The sequence below is a fragment of the Chiloscyllium punctatum genome, chromosome 18, assembly GCF_047496795.1.
Source record: "Chiloscyllium punctatum isolate Juve2018m chromosome 18, sChiPun1.3, whole genome shotgun sequence".
Taxonomy (NCBI): domain Eukaryota; kingdom Metazoa; phylum Chordata; class Chondrichthyes; order Orectolobiformes; family Hemiscylliidae; genus Chiloscyllium; species Chiloscyllium punctatum.
Genome location: NC_092756.1, coordinates 13,660,760 through 13,675,531, shown reverse-complemented (window position 1 = coordinate 13,675,531; position 14,772 = coordinate 13,660,760). Strand labels below are relative to the sequence as shown.

Below are 14,772 nucleotides of genomic sequence, written 5' to 3'. Positions count from 1 at the left end.
ATGTTATATGTGCAAGGTGCACCTCTTACTTTTTTGGAAGATACAAGGGCAACATATTCAGTTCATAAATCAAGGCAGTTCAGAGAGTCGATACAAATAAAGATGAATGGAAGCTTCCTGAACTTAATGGGCCCATCAGGAGTCGTGACACGAGAGAGATTTACCGCACCCCATTGTGCAAAACCAGTATTGGGGAAATATTCCAATTCTCATTTCTGTTATCGGAATTCTGTACTTTAAATCTGGTGTCTCGGGATCTCATAGTGAGACTGGGGTCCGATTTGCGCAGTACCAAGACGGGCTTGCAGGTAATACAAAAAGAAGATTTAACAGTGCAGGCTGGAAAATACGAATCACAACCCCTGATGCATGTTAGAGAGCGATAGGTTCCGTGATCGAGACACTCACCCAGGAAACAAGTAGCCATGTTAATCCCATTAACACCGATTTTCTTGCTGGAGCTATGTTGCACTGCACAGCACACATACACCCGCGATGGTCCTGACAAATCATAAGAGAAGGATTGGTTCAGGAGATTGGTTAAACCAGATCAGTTGTTATTGTGCGAATTTTATTGGAATGATCACAGATGTGCTGTCACTTTAAACTTTTTTAAGTATCTGTGACGGGAAATAGACCCTGTTTTTTGATGTGGAAGTCTCTTTTCCTCACGGATCATTGGTGAAGGCATCCAGCGACAGGTGTCAGAATTTGGGACCATGTGTACAACAGGCACAAAAAACGAAACATTGTGTCTTCAGGGTCGGTGTGGGTATCTGCTTCAATGCAGTTATAAGGACGTATAGGAAGAAACTAAATTGGCTAACTCAGGCAGACAGGGCAGTCCAGGTAATCCCCGGCAGGAGTGTCATCTGGCGTTTACCTATGGTCGATGTCTCGGACCCAAGATTAAGAAGGGTCCCAACTGATTTCAGGGCAATAGGCAAACACGATGTGGGGCTCATACGAATCCTTAAGAATAACCCAGAAGTCTGAGTATCGTCCTTGCAAAGCAAAAGAGCCGTTAAAACCCGTGGCTGTGCAAGGAATTACTCCAGTCTTTGAACCTCTCTTATAGGCTGGAGTGATAACCCTCTGAATAATCACTGGTGAGAACACCCATTTTTTTTCGTTCAAAAAGGCAAACATTCCAGGTGAATCGGGGGAATGGAGGTTTGTTCATGACCTGTAGGTTATCAAGAACGCTTTTGTTCCGCACACCCCAAATGTTCCCCACCCCTACATTATATTGGCTCAAATTCCACCGGATGTAAATGGCTCTCTATTGTGGAATTAGCAAATGCCTTGTTTTGTGTACCGTTACACGCCGACAGTCAATTCTGGTTCACTTTTCCATTCAAAGGCAAACAGTATACTTTCACGTGACATTTTCAAGATTACTGTGAGTCCCCACCACAGTTAACGAGGCTCTACACAGGAGTCTGGAGACTCTTGTTTTAACCGGGGGGGGTCAGCGCTTCTGCAGTATGTAAACGAATGATTAATCGCAGCATCAACAGAGAAACAATGTGAGAAAGGTAGGCTTGCGAAGCTCAGCCATCTCGTCTCGCAAAACTACAAATAGTGGAACAACAGTTGAAGTTCTTCGGTCACTTAATATCTGAACAAGGAAAGGCCATTGGTCAATACAGAGTTCAAGCAAACCAGCAAAATTCAAAGCCTCAATGAACAAACAATTGTTATCATTTTTGGTCATGCGATCCTACTTAGAATGTTTAACCCGCATTTCGTAACCCTTTTGGTGCCTAAAAGTGACATAGTTCATGGTTTAGGTTTGCAGAGCTAGAGTCCGTTGCAGTGACCCCTGAGGCCGAGAATGCCTTTGTTGAATTGAAATGGCACTCCAAACTACACTGACACTGGGATTCCAAATCCAAACAAGCCTTTTGTACAAACAGTGGATGAGAAGCGTGCCTGCATGACATTTGTGCTGATGCAGAATTATGTGTGGAAAATTGAGTCCAGTAGATTAGTTTTCACCTCAACTTAGATCCCGTAACGGCAGGATTGCATAAATGTCTCCGTGTCGTGCCTGCATTTGAAAAGGCTGTTGTAGCTTCCAGGGACATAGTCGGCTTTGTTGAATTAAACCGACTGGTCCCACATGTAGTATCCTGACTGCTTTCTGAGCAAGGCACAGCACACATGTCGGCAGCACGTTGGCTCACATACAATGCTATGCTATTGGAGAAGCCTAACATGACAATAAAGCGATGTAACGTCCTTAATGCTGCTTGTCTTCTCCCACAGAAGGAGACGGAGACCCACATGACTGTGTCGCTGTAATTAATGACGTTTGAAGCCCGAGACCAGACGTGTAGGATTCACCAATTTAGAATCTGGATACGGCGTTTTATTTTGGATAGGTCAGCATTCAGAAGCAAAGAGATAGGCCAGTGTCTGGTATGTTGTAGCAACTACCCACGAGGTAGTCAAAGCGGGATCACTTCCTTCTCATCTGTTAGCGCAAGCAGCAGAGCTGATTGCCTTGATTGAGGCATGTAAATTGGCCGAAGGAAGAACAGTGAATATTTACATCGACAACAGATATGCATTCCGGTTTGTACATAATTTTGGATCCCTGTGGAAAAACAAGGGCTTCTTGACCTCCACTGGAAAGCCAATCACATACCATGGCCTGGTCTCTGATCTCCTGAAAGCAGTCCGATTGCCTAATTCAATCACTGTATGTAAATGTGAAGCCCACAGGAAAAATTATGATTCAATTTCTCTATGCAATGATAATGTCGACTGAGCGGCAAGGACGGCAGCCAATCAGCCGCCAAGTGACGAGTTTGACATGTGTATGTCAAATATTTGTAAACCAAAGCAGACTTATGGGAGTTACAGTCTCAGGCCACATAGAAGGAGAAGCGTGCATGGACAAGGGCAGGGTGCAGAACGAGGGAATGGGTGTGGTGTGGCCCCAGTGGGAAGCCCTGTCTACCACGATCTTTATTCCCTTTCTATGCCAAGTAACACACGGTAAGGACCATGTGTCAAAAGTGGGGATGTACGACAATATTTCAGCACGCTGGTACAGAAAGGGATTTACTCATTACTCATAAAAATAATGTGAATAATGTGTTATCTGTGCCACTAATAATGTGGGGAGCTGAATACAAATGAATCAGGCCGAACACCCCCAATCCCATAGACACTTTGAACATTAACAGATGGACTTTATTGAACTACCCCCCAGCGAAGGGAAAAGGCATTGTCTGGTGATAGTTGATGTTTTCTCAAGGGGTGGAAGTGCTCCCACAACTAAACAGGATGCCAGTGCAGTAGCCAAGGCTTTGATAACGGAAATAATTCCGAGATGGGGCATCCCTGAAAGGCTAAGCAGCGACAATGGAAAGCCATTTATAAATATTGCCCGACAGCAGATCAGTGATTACTTGGGAATAAAGGTGAGGCAATATTGTGCCTACCACCCAGCGAGTGGTGGGGCAGTGGAAAGAGAGAAAACTATCCTTAAAAATAAATTAGCAAAATGTTGTGAGGAACTAGAGGTGACATGGACAAAGGCATTTCCAATTGTGCTAATGTATATGAAGGAGAGGAAGAGTAAATATTAGGACGTTTGAGATTTTGTTTGCAAGGTGGCCCAATACAGGAATTGGCCAAGACCGATTTTAAAACAGATAAGAGACCACTGTGAGGACGAGATATTATGTTACGATATAAAACTCTCCACACTTCTGTCTCAAATACAAAATCAAAAGAAGGGCAGCACTACCCCAATCAGCAGAAGGGAAGATGCACAATCGAGAACCTGAAGACTGGATAGTGGTGAAAGACTTCAGGAGCAAAAGCATGAAGGCGAAGAGCTGGCTGGGACCGTTCCAAGGGCTCCTACAACACAGACAGCTGTTAAGATCGCCGAAAGAGCCACGTTGATACACGCCAGACGTTGCAAATGTGTAGCTGACCTTGAGGAGACATCGGACAACATCGGATCCAAATAAGTGTAAGTAATGATTAGAAGACTCATAGAAATATGGGGCTGCATGGCAGGACGAGTCGTGAATACAGGGGTGTCTGGGATACAACAGCAGACGGTAATCTAAATCAAGGATGTTAAGTTGACCTTTACATGCCACCCATGCCCGTTTGGTAAACAGGACGACTATAAATAAGGCAATAAATATTTACGCAGAGATACTTGTGTACCCAGTTACTGGCACTGAGTAGTATTCATCACGGCTACAGGTACACCTGACACGGGATATCGGTTTCCTGTTATCAAAAAAGGAGGTGCCATGGCAAGGGTACTAATAACCAAGATTCAGAAGAGCGATGTGGAAACCTGGTGGTGTGGAATAGATAGACCCTTCTCCGGTATCTATAGACAGTTGAATATAGTGGTACAGTCTCGCACCCACCCCACCCGAGATGCAGTGCAGAAGGTCCTCCAAGAAATAGTAGCTCCTGTACTCGAAAAGATGAATGTCCAATGACCCGCACTGCAGATGGGCGGAAAGGCCTTTTCCAAGCTGACAGAAATGGAAGAAAGAAATAAACTGAATGTGCAGCTAAAACGATCACAAAAGAAAAAAAGTGAAAGTGGATTCATTGAGAAAACTTACAGTGCCATATTTTACTTTCCGTGGAAGTCTCCTGTTAAGGACTCAGTGGTCTCACTGCTGGAGCAATGGGGGATTTCCTCTGACCGTTTATGTTGTTGACAACCTTCCCAAAGCAGGGAATTTGCATGGAACTGGCAATTAATCCAGTATTGCCACAAACAAGTTTCAGACTAGCATAAAACAAAGAAGTGTGAATCCTGGAAATCTGAACCAACAACAGGAATTGACAGAGAAACTCTGCAGGCCTGACAGCATCGGTGGAGACAAAGAGATTTATTTTTTCATATCACAGATTCAGGCTACTTATGCTTTTTATTGTTTTATTGCCTGGGTAATTGTCAATTTCACTTCGCGAAACAGCGTACTTACCAGATTCTCTCATTAGCTGACAGACGTCATCTGTAAAAATGCAAAATTCCTTTATCGGCTGTAATGCTGTTGCTGTTGCCCTGAGTTGGTGAAAGGCTGGCATTCATTACCTTTTGCTTCTCCTTTATGTCGATGAGCAGCCATGGTGAATGGAGAATTTCTGTTTGTGTCCCTTTGTCTCCCTGTACCATCTCACTCTCTTCTACATTCTCCCACTCTCTGTCTGTCAATATCCCTCATTTTCCATTTCTACTCTTGGAAAAGTGTTAACATCGGAGGCTGTTCCATGGCTTTCTCCGGCCCCCCGGCCAGAGTGTGTAGAACTGGGCTCACAGTCTCCAAGTAATGTCTGTGTTACTTAGGTCTGAGATCAGGTGACATTTGTTCACTCATAACGTTATGAGCTTTTACAATTCTAAATAGTATTCATAACAGACCAGAAAAAAAGCAGTTTCACTCCAATTATAGGATTTCTATGATGCCATTGCCGTTTGCCGAAAATCAATGAATGGTGACAGCAGACAATGACAGCCATTATCTCATTGGATGCGTTATTACTACAACATTGTCCTGCAAGTCTGCAGTGTCTCCTGCATCTCTTCATTATTCCCAAAAAACTTGAAAAGACGGACGGACAATAGTAGAAGAAGAGATAGACAAATCCTTGTCGAACAGAGTGAAAAGAACTCTGCATTGAATTAGCAGGATAGAACATAAACTAATGGGTCCACATCAGGAGGTAGGGCTTGGTAGCACGAAATAATAACGGTCTGAGCTCTAACACAAAGAAGCATGCTGAGCCGTCACTTTCGGGATGTTGGATAAACAATACGGCTTTCACAAGAAGTTTAAATAATGAACATTCAATGTACAGAACATTTGACAGCATTTGACACCATTAACGTCTGGTTATTACCATATGATTTAACCGACGAAGCCACAGCCACGGTTCTTCAAATCAATAAGGGCATTTAATGAAGTATTTGATTACAGTTAATCGGACTACCTTTCTGTAATAAAGCTGCTCGATGAGAATTTATATCAACGTCCGTTTGTGCAGGAAAGAAGTTCACAGCTGGTGACTGTCCACTGAAAATGTACAGGAAGAGGAAATCTCTTCTTGCTTTGATTTCAAACGGATGCCTTCACCTCTTTAACCTGACCGGATAAACAGTATGCGTTCATCCTCTCGGGCCCGATTTACCGCCTGAATATGCACAGAGGGAAACTCATACCAAGAGACCAGGGTAATTGTGGTGAATTTGCCAGGAGTGGTGTGTGAGTTGGTGTTAACAGTGGGCAGTAAGGGCTAAACCATGAGCACTGACATTGATCCTTGTACCAACAGCTCCTCACTCACTTTCTGCCTCATTCATCTCAGTCATCATTGATTTTCAGTTTATCCTACTTTCCCTTTCAAACTTTACTTTTGTTCCGGACCACTTTCGGATGTCCACTTGGAAACTGCAGTTTTTTCAACCGAAATTCTGGAGAATGCACGTCACTCTTTGGAATAGGCTTCACTGCCCAACCATAATTACTCAAGAGATTGAGATGGTAAGTTACTTTACTTCGTCCTCGAAGTGCTCAACACAGTGATACAGCCATGATGTCGATAGGGAGGGAGTTCCAAGAATTAGACATTGCGACATTGAATGAACAGCGAGATAGTTTCAGCTCAGAAAGGCGAGATCCTTAGAGGGGATTTGCAGTGACAATTTATTCGGTGTACGTGCTGCCATGGCTACCAGAGGATGTGGTGGAGGCTCGTACAATTGCAAGACTTAAGAGGCATTTGAAATTGTATATGAGTAGGAAGGGTTTGGAGGGATATGGGCCGTGTGCTGGCAAGAGGGACTAAATTGAGTTGGGATTTCTGGTCAGCATGGACAGTTTTGAACGAAGGGTCTGTTTCCCTGCAGTACATCTCTATGACTCTATGATTCCAGTTGGATGCAATCAATCACTGGATTCCTTCTGGCAGAACCGGGTCTGTGCTCTGTGTGGAAGCAGAAAATGATTTTCATTCAGATTAGCCATAAGAAGAGAAATAAATCTTCATTTTATTTAATTAAAATAAAATATTTACAACAATTTGAAAGGTTTGCACGGTGTGGACATTATTAAGAAGCTGAATATACTTCGACAGTTTTCCCCGGAGCTTCAGGCCTGAGGGATGTCCTTGGAAAAGTTCACAAAATCATGATGTAGACGAGCAGAGGACATAGTCAATCTACACTTTTTCAGAAGTCACGTGAGTTTAAAGTGAGATAGCATAGGTTTAATGTGAGAGCAGTACAATTTGAAAGGGTTGTGAGCGACACTTGTTTTTAATACAGACATTTTTGTGCGTGTGGAATAAATTGCCACATTTAGTGGCAGAGTTTGGTGCACTCACAACACTTCAAAGGCATCTAAATGGGTATGCAGGCAGGAATTGTTCGGAGAGATAAGCGACAAATATTGGCAAATATGTTTAGATTAGTTACGGTCATTTGTTCAACAGGTGCAAGGTGGATAGGAATGTTTGCTTCCATGCTCGGCAGTTCTGTGACACTCCAGTACCTGACAACAGTTTGAATAGGCCACTTTCAAAAACGCATGCTGTTTGTGACGAAGTCAGCGTGTTTGAAATTTAATTGTTTTCATGAGGCATAATGTTTTGAAATGACACAGAGAGGAATGTTTTCCAGACATTTACAGACAATGACCATTCTCCTTGATACATTCTCAAGTTCTCCATCAAATAAGTTCGTTGACTAAAAAAAACCCTCACAAATTGTGTTATCCCCTCAACTCTCCAGTGAATCCAAAAACTGACAGCTCTTAACGTGGACCAGGTGCAAAACTCAAAAGGCAGAGTCATTATCAGACACACAAACCCATTACTTCTGTCTGTGGGGCAGTGCGAGACGTGTATGTCAAGAACTGCTCACACAAATAACACCGAAGCAATTCCAAACGGAGCTTCCCGACATTCTGGAGATTTAGTGCATTGCCAAGTAACAGAAAGTGCTCAAGTAACATGAAACAAAACAGAAAAATGTACCATGCAAAGTGAATATTACCAATTATATTCTCGATTAAATTAGGTCAACAATGCGCTAGTGCCTCCATCTGATCGAGCGAGCCAATCTCCAGCCTCCCTCACCAGGACAGTAATGAAGGAAATGAGAGAAATATAACAAAGTTTCACGTTGCGATTGCCCACCTTTTAGCCACAACAACAAAAAACGAGGGAGCAGATTCAGTGCAGGATCTGGCTTCACAACAGCGGTGAAATAACGACGTCCACTCACTTTCAGGGAAAACTGTGAACAACTCACATTGTCCAGAATATGAGTACACAGCGCAGAATATGTTTAGTTCCCATATTCTACTGCTGCCCCGACATTCATACAATAATGTACCTTTCAAAGAGAGCGTTTGTAGCTGTGTGAATGCCAGTGGCAGCTGTTTCCCCTCGCTTTTACTTCCGCCCTTGGTCGTGTAGGGGCTAAAATTCTCATCTTACACGCGGTAGTTGAGTGTGCAATTCTCTGTTGTGGAAAAGTGGAGTGTTTTGGAGCAGAAAGATGTGAAGTTCGGATGCTTCTGGAGTTCTTGTTGAAAAGTTCGGTGACGCTAGGAAGATGGTTTGCAGACTTTTCCTCCTTTTCTGGGTGACATTTTCAGTGCTGCAGAGGTTCCTGTGAAGCGCTGCTCTCATGTTTTGGTACGAATTCATTTGGTTTCATTCCCACTGCTTCCGTATGTTGGGATTGCAGATTGGGTCCAACAGATGGAATCCGTGGATGAGTTCCCTGCTTCCAGGAATTGTCTGGCTGTCTTCTGCTTGCCCTGTCCTATTATTGTTGTGCTATTCTCGTCGAATATGTGGCCCTTGCCGTTTGTACGTATTGCTACGAGGGACTGCTGGACTGACACCTACACAAATTCTTTGCCAAGAACCAATATCCACCCACCTTCATTCGCAAATGCATGGCACAGAAAGTTCGCAACGAGGATTTGCTATGAGGTAATCTTTAAATCATGCTTCCCTGTGTTAAAAGCAAATTCTGGAAAACGATATCCAGTCTCCTCCGAACGCTCTGACTTATGACAGCACAGAAACCGAGAGCCTCACTCAGACAACAACTCACGAGAAAACAAGGGCCAATACCCATCATGTGCAGGTCAAACGTGGTTGACGAGATTCCACGCAGGGACTGCACGAAACACGACATAGGAGAAAGAGGCTGACAACTAGAGAGCTGCATTCATAATTTCATCTGGAATGTAAACGCCTCGGACAGCTGTTCCTTGCAGTTATGCACAGAATATTGAATGTCTCTGATTCCAGGGCTTGGAATTCGGATGATATGACCGTCTGCAGCACTGGATACTTCCTTATGTGAGGTAACTCTTGATGGAACACATGTCACACTCTATTGCTCATTGAGAAATACATCCAAAATAGGAGCTTAGAGCAGCATTTCTGTTGTCCTTCTGCTGCTGTCCCTGACATGCTCTGTGGCACTGCACTTATTCTGTGTTTCCTGAGGTTTCGGCACATGCTTCCACGATCGTATTATGGGCAGGAATCTGCATTTTCGATTCAATAACGGGTGTGTGAAGCGGAGGTCCACCATTCTCTATTCTATTTTTCTCTTCTTATGCACAACTGCAATACAGTAAAGGATCAATTAATATTGAAAGATGATATACAGAGGCGTGTGAAATACTGAAGTTTTAATGACATTTCTGCAATGTTTAGAGATTACCTGAAATCAGGAAATAAGGATGTAAAGTCTGTTTGGTTAGAGTTGAGGAACAGTGAGGAATGAACTCACAAGCATGTGTAGTTTACAAGCCCACTCGCAGTAACCACAAAGCGAAATAAATCGTACAAGGGGAAAAAATGCGTGTGAGTGACACAAATGGCAATAGTCATGCGTGATCTTAACTTCCCATCTAAAACTCTCGGTTCCATTGTAAAAACGTTTGGAGAACCAAAATCAAAAAAATCCCACATGTCCCATAAAACATCACGAGGGATATCTTGGTAATTGATTACTCTACTGGTGACTTAATTTTCCTATTTTCTTGGAAACCATCTCTTTAATTGTGATCATCAGAAAAGGATTTTTTTTCCAGCAAGAAATAAATATGTTACTAAGCTTTGTTCGTTTCATGTGTAAGAACACTGAGACTCCTCTGCACCGCACTTCTTTTGCGTTTCTATCGATTTTAACAGTAGTGTGTCTTTTGATTCTTCCCAACAAAGTATATGACCTCGCATTCCCTACATGAAACTGCATCTGCCAAGAATACTCCAATTGTTGGAGGGAATCCTGAGGAACAGAATATACATGTATTTGGAAAGGCAAGGACTGATTCGGGTTAACATGGCTTTGTGCGTGGGAAATCATGTCTATCAAACTTGATTGAGTTTTTTGAAGAAGTAACAAAGAAGCTTGATAAGGTCAGAGCAGTAAATGTGATCTATATGGACTTCAGTAAGGCGTTCAATAATGATCCCCAGAGGAGACTGATTGGCAAGGTTAGATCTCATGTAACTGCAGTGGATGTAACACCGACCCTTGTGGTACGCCGCCAAGACCTGGACACCAAGAAGAACATGTTCCAACAACTACAACACCGTTTTCTATTGGCAAGCCAATTACTGATCAAAGCTGCAATCTCTCACACAGTTCCATTCCTCCGCATTTTGTATAATAGCCTATTGTGGGGAAACTTATCGAACAACTTGCTGAAACCCATATACACCACATCAACCGGGTTACTGTCATCTACCTGTTTGGTCACTTTGTCAAAAAAGTCAACAATATTCGTTAGGCAAGGCCTACCCTTCAAAAAACCGAGCTGAATGTCCCTGATCAGATTATTCTTTTCGAGATGGTCATAAATCCTATCTATAATAACCTTTTCCAACACGTTACCAACAACTGCAGTGAGACTCACTGGTCTGCAATTACCAGCGTTGTCTCAATGAAACGTTTTGAACAAGGGAACAACATATGCTATGCTGCATTCCACAGGCACTATTCCTGTAGACAACGATGATTTGAAAATCAATTCCAAAGGCACATCAATCTCTTCCCTTGCTTCCCAGAGGATCCTAGAACAGATACCATCCGGCCCAGGGGACTTGTCTGTTTTCACACTCTGCAGTATTTCTATCACCTAATCCTTGTGAACCTCAATATCTACTACACTAGACGCAAGTATCTATGTATCTTCGTCGCCAACATTTACATTTTCTATCGCGAACACTGTCAAAAATATTTATTTAGTACTTCCCTTATCTCCTCTGACTCCACACAAAACCTCCCACTATTATCCTTGATTGTCCCAAATTTAACTCTCGTCATTCTTTTAGAGCTGACATACCTATGGAAAGCCTTTGGGTTAACCCTGATACTATCTGCCAACAACTTCTCATGTCTCCTCCTGGCTCTTCGAAGCTCTCTTTTTAGGTCTTTCCTGATATCGGTGGAACCCTCGAGCGCTCTAACTGAGTTTTCACGTTTTTTCCAGACATAAGACTTTGTTCCTTCTTCACCAGGGATTCCACTTCCTTAGTAAACCACGGCTCACGCGTTCTATATCTTCCTCCCTGCCTGACATGCACATACAAATCTAGGACACACAGGAGCTTTTCCTTGAATACGCTCCACATTTTTAATGTGCTCACCCCCTACAGTTTCCTACCCCACTCTGCACTTCCTAAATCTTTCCTCATTGCATCGTGATTTCCCTTCCACCAGCTGAAACTCTTGCTCCGTGGAGTACACCAATCCCTTTCCATCACGAAAGTAAACCTGAGAGAATTGTGATCGCTGTCTCCACAGTGCTCACCTCCTTCCAAATCTAAAACCTGGCCAGGCTCGTTACCCAGTACTAAATCGAAAGTGGCTTCTTCCCTTGAAGGCATGTCTGCATACTGTGTCAGGAAGACCTCCCGCACACACTGGACAAAAACTGACCCATCTATTGTACTCGTGCTGTAGTGATCTCAGTCAATATTTGGATATTGTCTTGAGTGTTCCAGAGTTTTTCATTATCCTAGAGTCCAGATGAAGTTTGTATTCCTCACGTACCGGGAGCGAGAATTCTTTCAATGTCTCAGATTGTCTGTGCCGAGAACATCAGAGTCAATGTCCCTTCCTCTACTCGCACTGACAGTTTACACTTCTTCAATCTCCTATGATTCCATTTCCCAAAGAGTTTCTCAAGATTTCCAATGCTGGAGCCTAAATTATATGGTTTGCTTCCTAAACATTATTCCAACTGCCAACTGACAATATTTTCACAGTGTCTCTTCACAATCCTCTGGCTTGCACCATGTCCAGGGATGAGAAGTCCTGTTTGGTGGAGAGAGTTCCTAGGCTGGTGAGTTTCACTTTGGAACATAGATGGTTAAGTGGTAATTTCCTGCGGTTGTTGTAATGATGGGAGAGGGAGCGGTGGGGAATGAGCACTCTGACGAGCAGGAGGAAGTGTTGCCAATGACCAGAGTCAGAGAACAGAGGACAAGGGATGAAAGGAATCTAATGAAAAGCAGGACTTCTGCTCAGGACGTTCAATAACAACTGTCGAAACCCGATACGTCGAGCAGTGTATCTGGAAAGAGAAACAGAGATAATGTTTTAAATGTGGAGCATTTCTTAAGGAAAACTCGAGTTTCCCAAGTCTAATCACATTACAGGCCTGGGTTGCAAAACGGGCTTTCTGAACTTTGAATTGTTCCAGCATGAAAGTAGTCGTAACGTAGTCAGCCGGATTCGAACCTGCGTGGGTGAAAACCCAACGGATTTCGAGTCCATCGCCTTAACCACTCGGCCATGACTACAGACGATATTATGCTGTTGAGCATTGACCAAATCAGCCGTGATCTCATTGAAAGCTGCCGCTGACTTGATGAGTTCAATGCTTCCATCTCCTTTCATACCTTTGCAATCATTTTTAAGGTGCGAGAAACCAATGTAAAAGAAGAAAAGCACAAAGTTAGGAAAAGATATTTGCAGCCAAATTGAGTCAAAATTATTTATTGACAGGAAAATCAAACTTGGCAATTTGCTAGATCTCTTTGCAACCATGACCAGCAGAGGTAATCAAGGGAGATATTGATCTGAGAATTCTTGGACATGAAATAAACAAAGGTTAGTGGCATATTCATTTCTTATTCTGTCGAAGGAACCGATCTTTCCAGATGCTCACAATGACAGAGATTTTTCCCAATTAAAGAAAGCAAATAAGTCCCATCTCACGCTGACACCATCGTGAGAGCTGCTGTTTCACAATGCCGCAGAGTCTGGATCAATTCCCGCCTCAAGCAACTGAACGTGTGGAGTTTGCACATTCTCCCCGTGGCTGCGTGCGCTTGCTCTGGTTTTCTCCCACAGTCCAAAAATGTACCGGTTAGTTGAAATGGCCGTGCTAAATTGACGGGGTTAAAGGAGAGGAATGCATTTGGGCTCGGGCGGGTCGGTATGGAGTTGCTGGGCCGAAGGACCTGTTTGCACATTGTAAGTATTCTAATCTACAGGAATCAATGACCAAGGTACAGCGCACGTTGTTCGATGGGGCATATATGACTTTTTGATTGTTTTTCTTCAAAGTTTCTTACAATTCAAACGGGAGAGGAAGAAGGAAAATGAATGTCTCCCATAATTCTTGCCTTCTTTTATCATTCACAGGCGGTATTTTTTCCTGTACTTTTTTTATGCACTGTGGTTACTGTTAGTGTTCTTGTCAGCCACAGCGGCTGGTTTCCTCTTTCCTCAATTTTACTCATCTCTACCCAAACACACTTTCCATCCTTATCTCCTGAATCAAAGTAATCTCTAACCATTGCATAATTGCCACGGAAACTGGGCTTTTCACACGCCTGTGTATGTCATTTTCCAATAATAATACTGTGTTGCAGTTGCGCACTAGAAGAGGAAAACAAAATAGAGGCTGTTGGTCCTGGGTTTCAAACACTCGTAATTGCAGCTAAAACGCAGATTACTGCACACAATGCGATCACGGAAGCATGCACCGAACCGTCAGGAAGCACACAATAAGTACAATGCTGGATGTCATGTCAGGAACAGGACTAGAAACACAACAGAAATACGTCTCTTGGGTACTATTTTGGACGTATTTCTCAATGAGCTATCGTGTTTTACATATGTTCCATCGGGAGTTACCTCACACAAGGAAGTAACCAGTGCTACAGACGGTCATATAATCCGAGCTCCAAGTCCCGGAGTCAGAGACACTCTGCCCTGTGTGGACCTACAAGGAACAGCTGTGCATGGGGTTTACAGGGTAACTGAACTGCATGAATGCAGCTCGATGGTCGTCTGTCTGCTTCTCTTCTATAGTTTTCTGTGCAGTCCCTGCGTGCAATCTTGTCAACTACGTTTGTCCGGCACAAGATGGGCATTGGTCACTTGTCTCTGAGAGAGGCTGTTGGTTTATGTGTTGTCATAATTCCGAGTGTAAGGAGGAATCTGGCTGTCAGTTCCCAGAAACTTTAATAAATGGAAGCGTGCTTTTTAACTTGCAGCGTGGCATGTACTCGTTGCAAAGTTCATGCACTGCGAATCACATTCCGGGACTATCCAATTTTGGCAAAGAATTTGTGTGGCAGTCACGAGTTGCCACGACCAGCTGTCCCTAGTAGCAATACGGACAAATGGCAAGAACTACAAATTCGATTAGAGCAGCACAAGGTTAATCTGACAGGGCAAAGAGAAGGCAGCCAGAAGATTTCTGGGTGTAGGGCAATCACCCAAGG

At 43.3% G+C, this 14,772-nt stretch overlaps 1 non-coding gene across 1 annotated transcript; it reads right to left on the bottom strand.

Moving 5' to 3' along the window:
- Window positions 1–12,754: 12,754 nt before the first annotated feature.
- Window positions 12,755–12,837, bottom strand: trnas-cga (transfer RNA serine (anticodon CGA)). Its single transcript has one exon. It is a non-coding gene; the product is annotated as a tRNA-Ser (tRNA).
- Window positions 12,838–14,772: the final 1,935 nt, after the last annotated feature.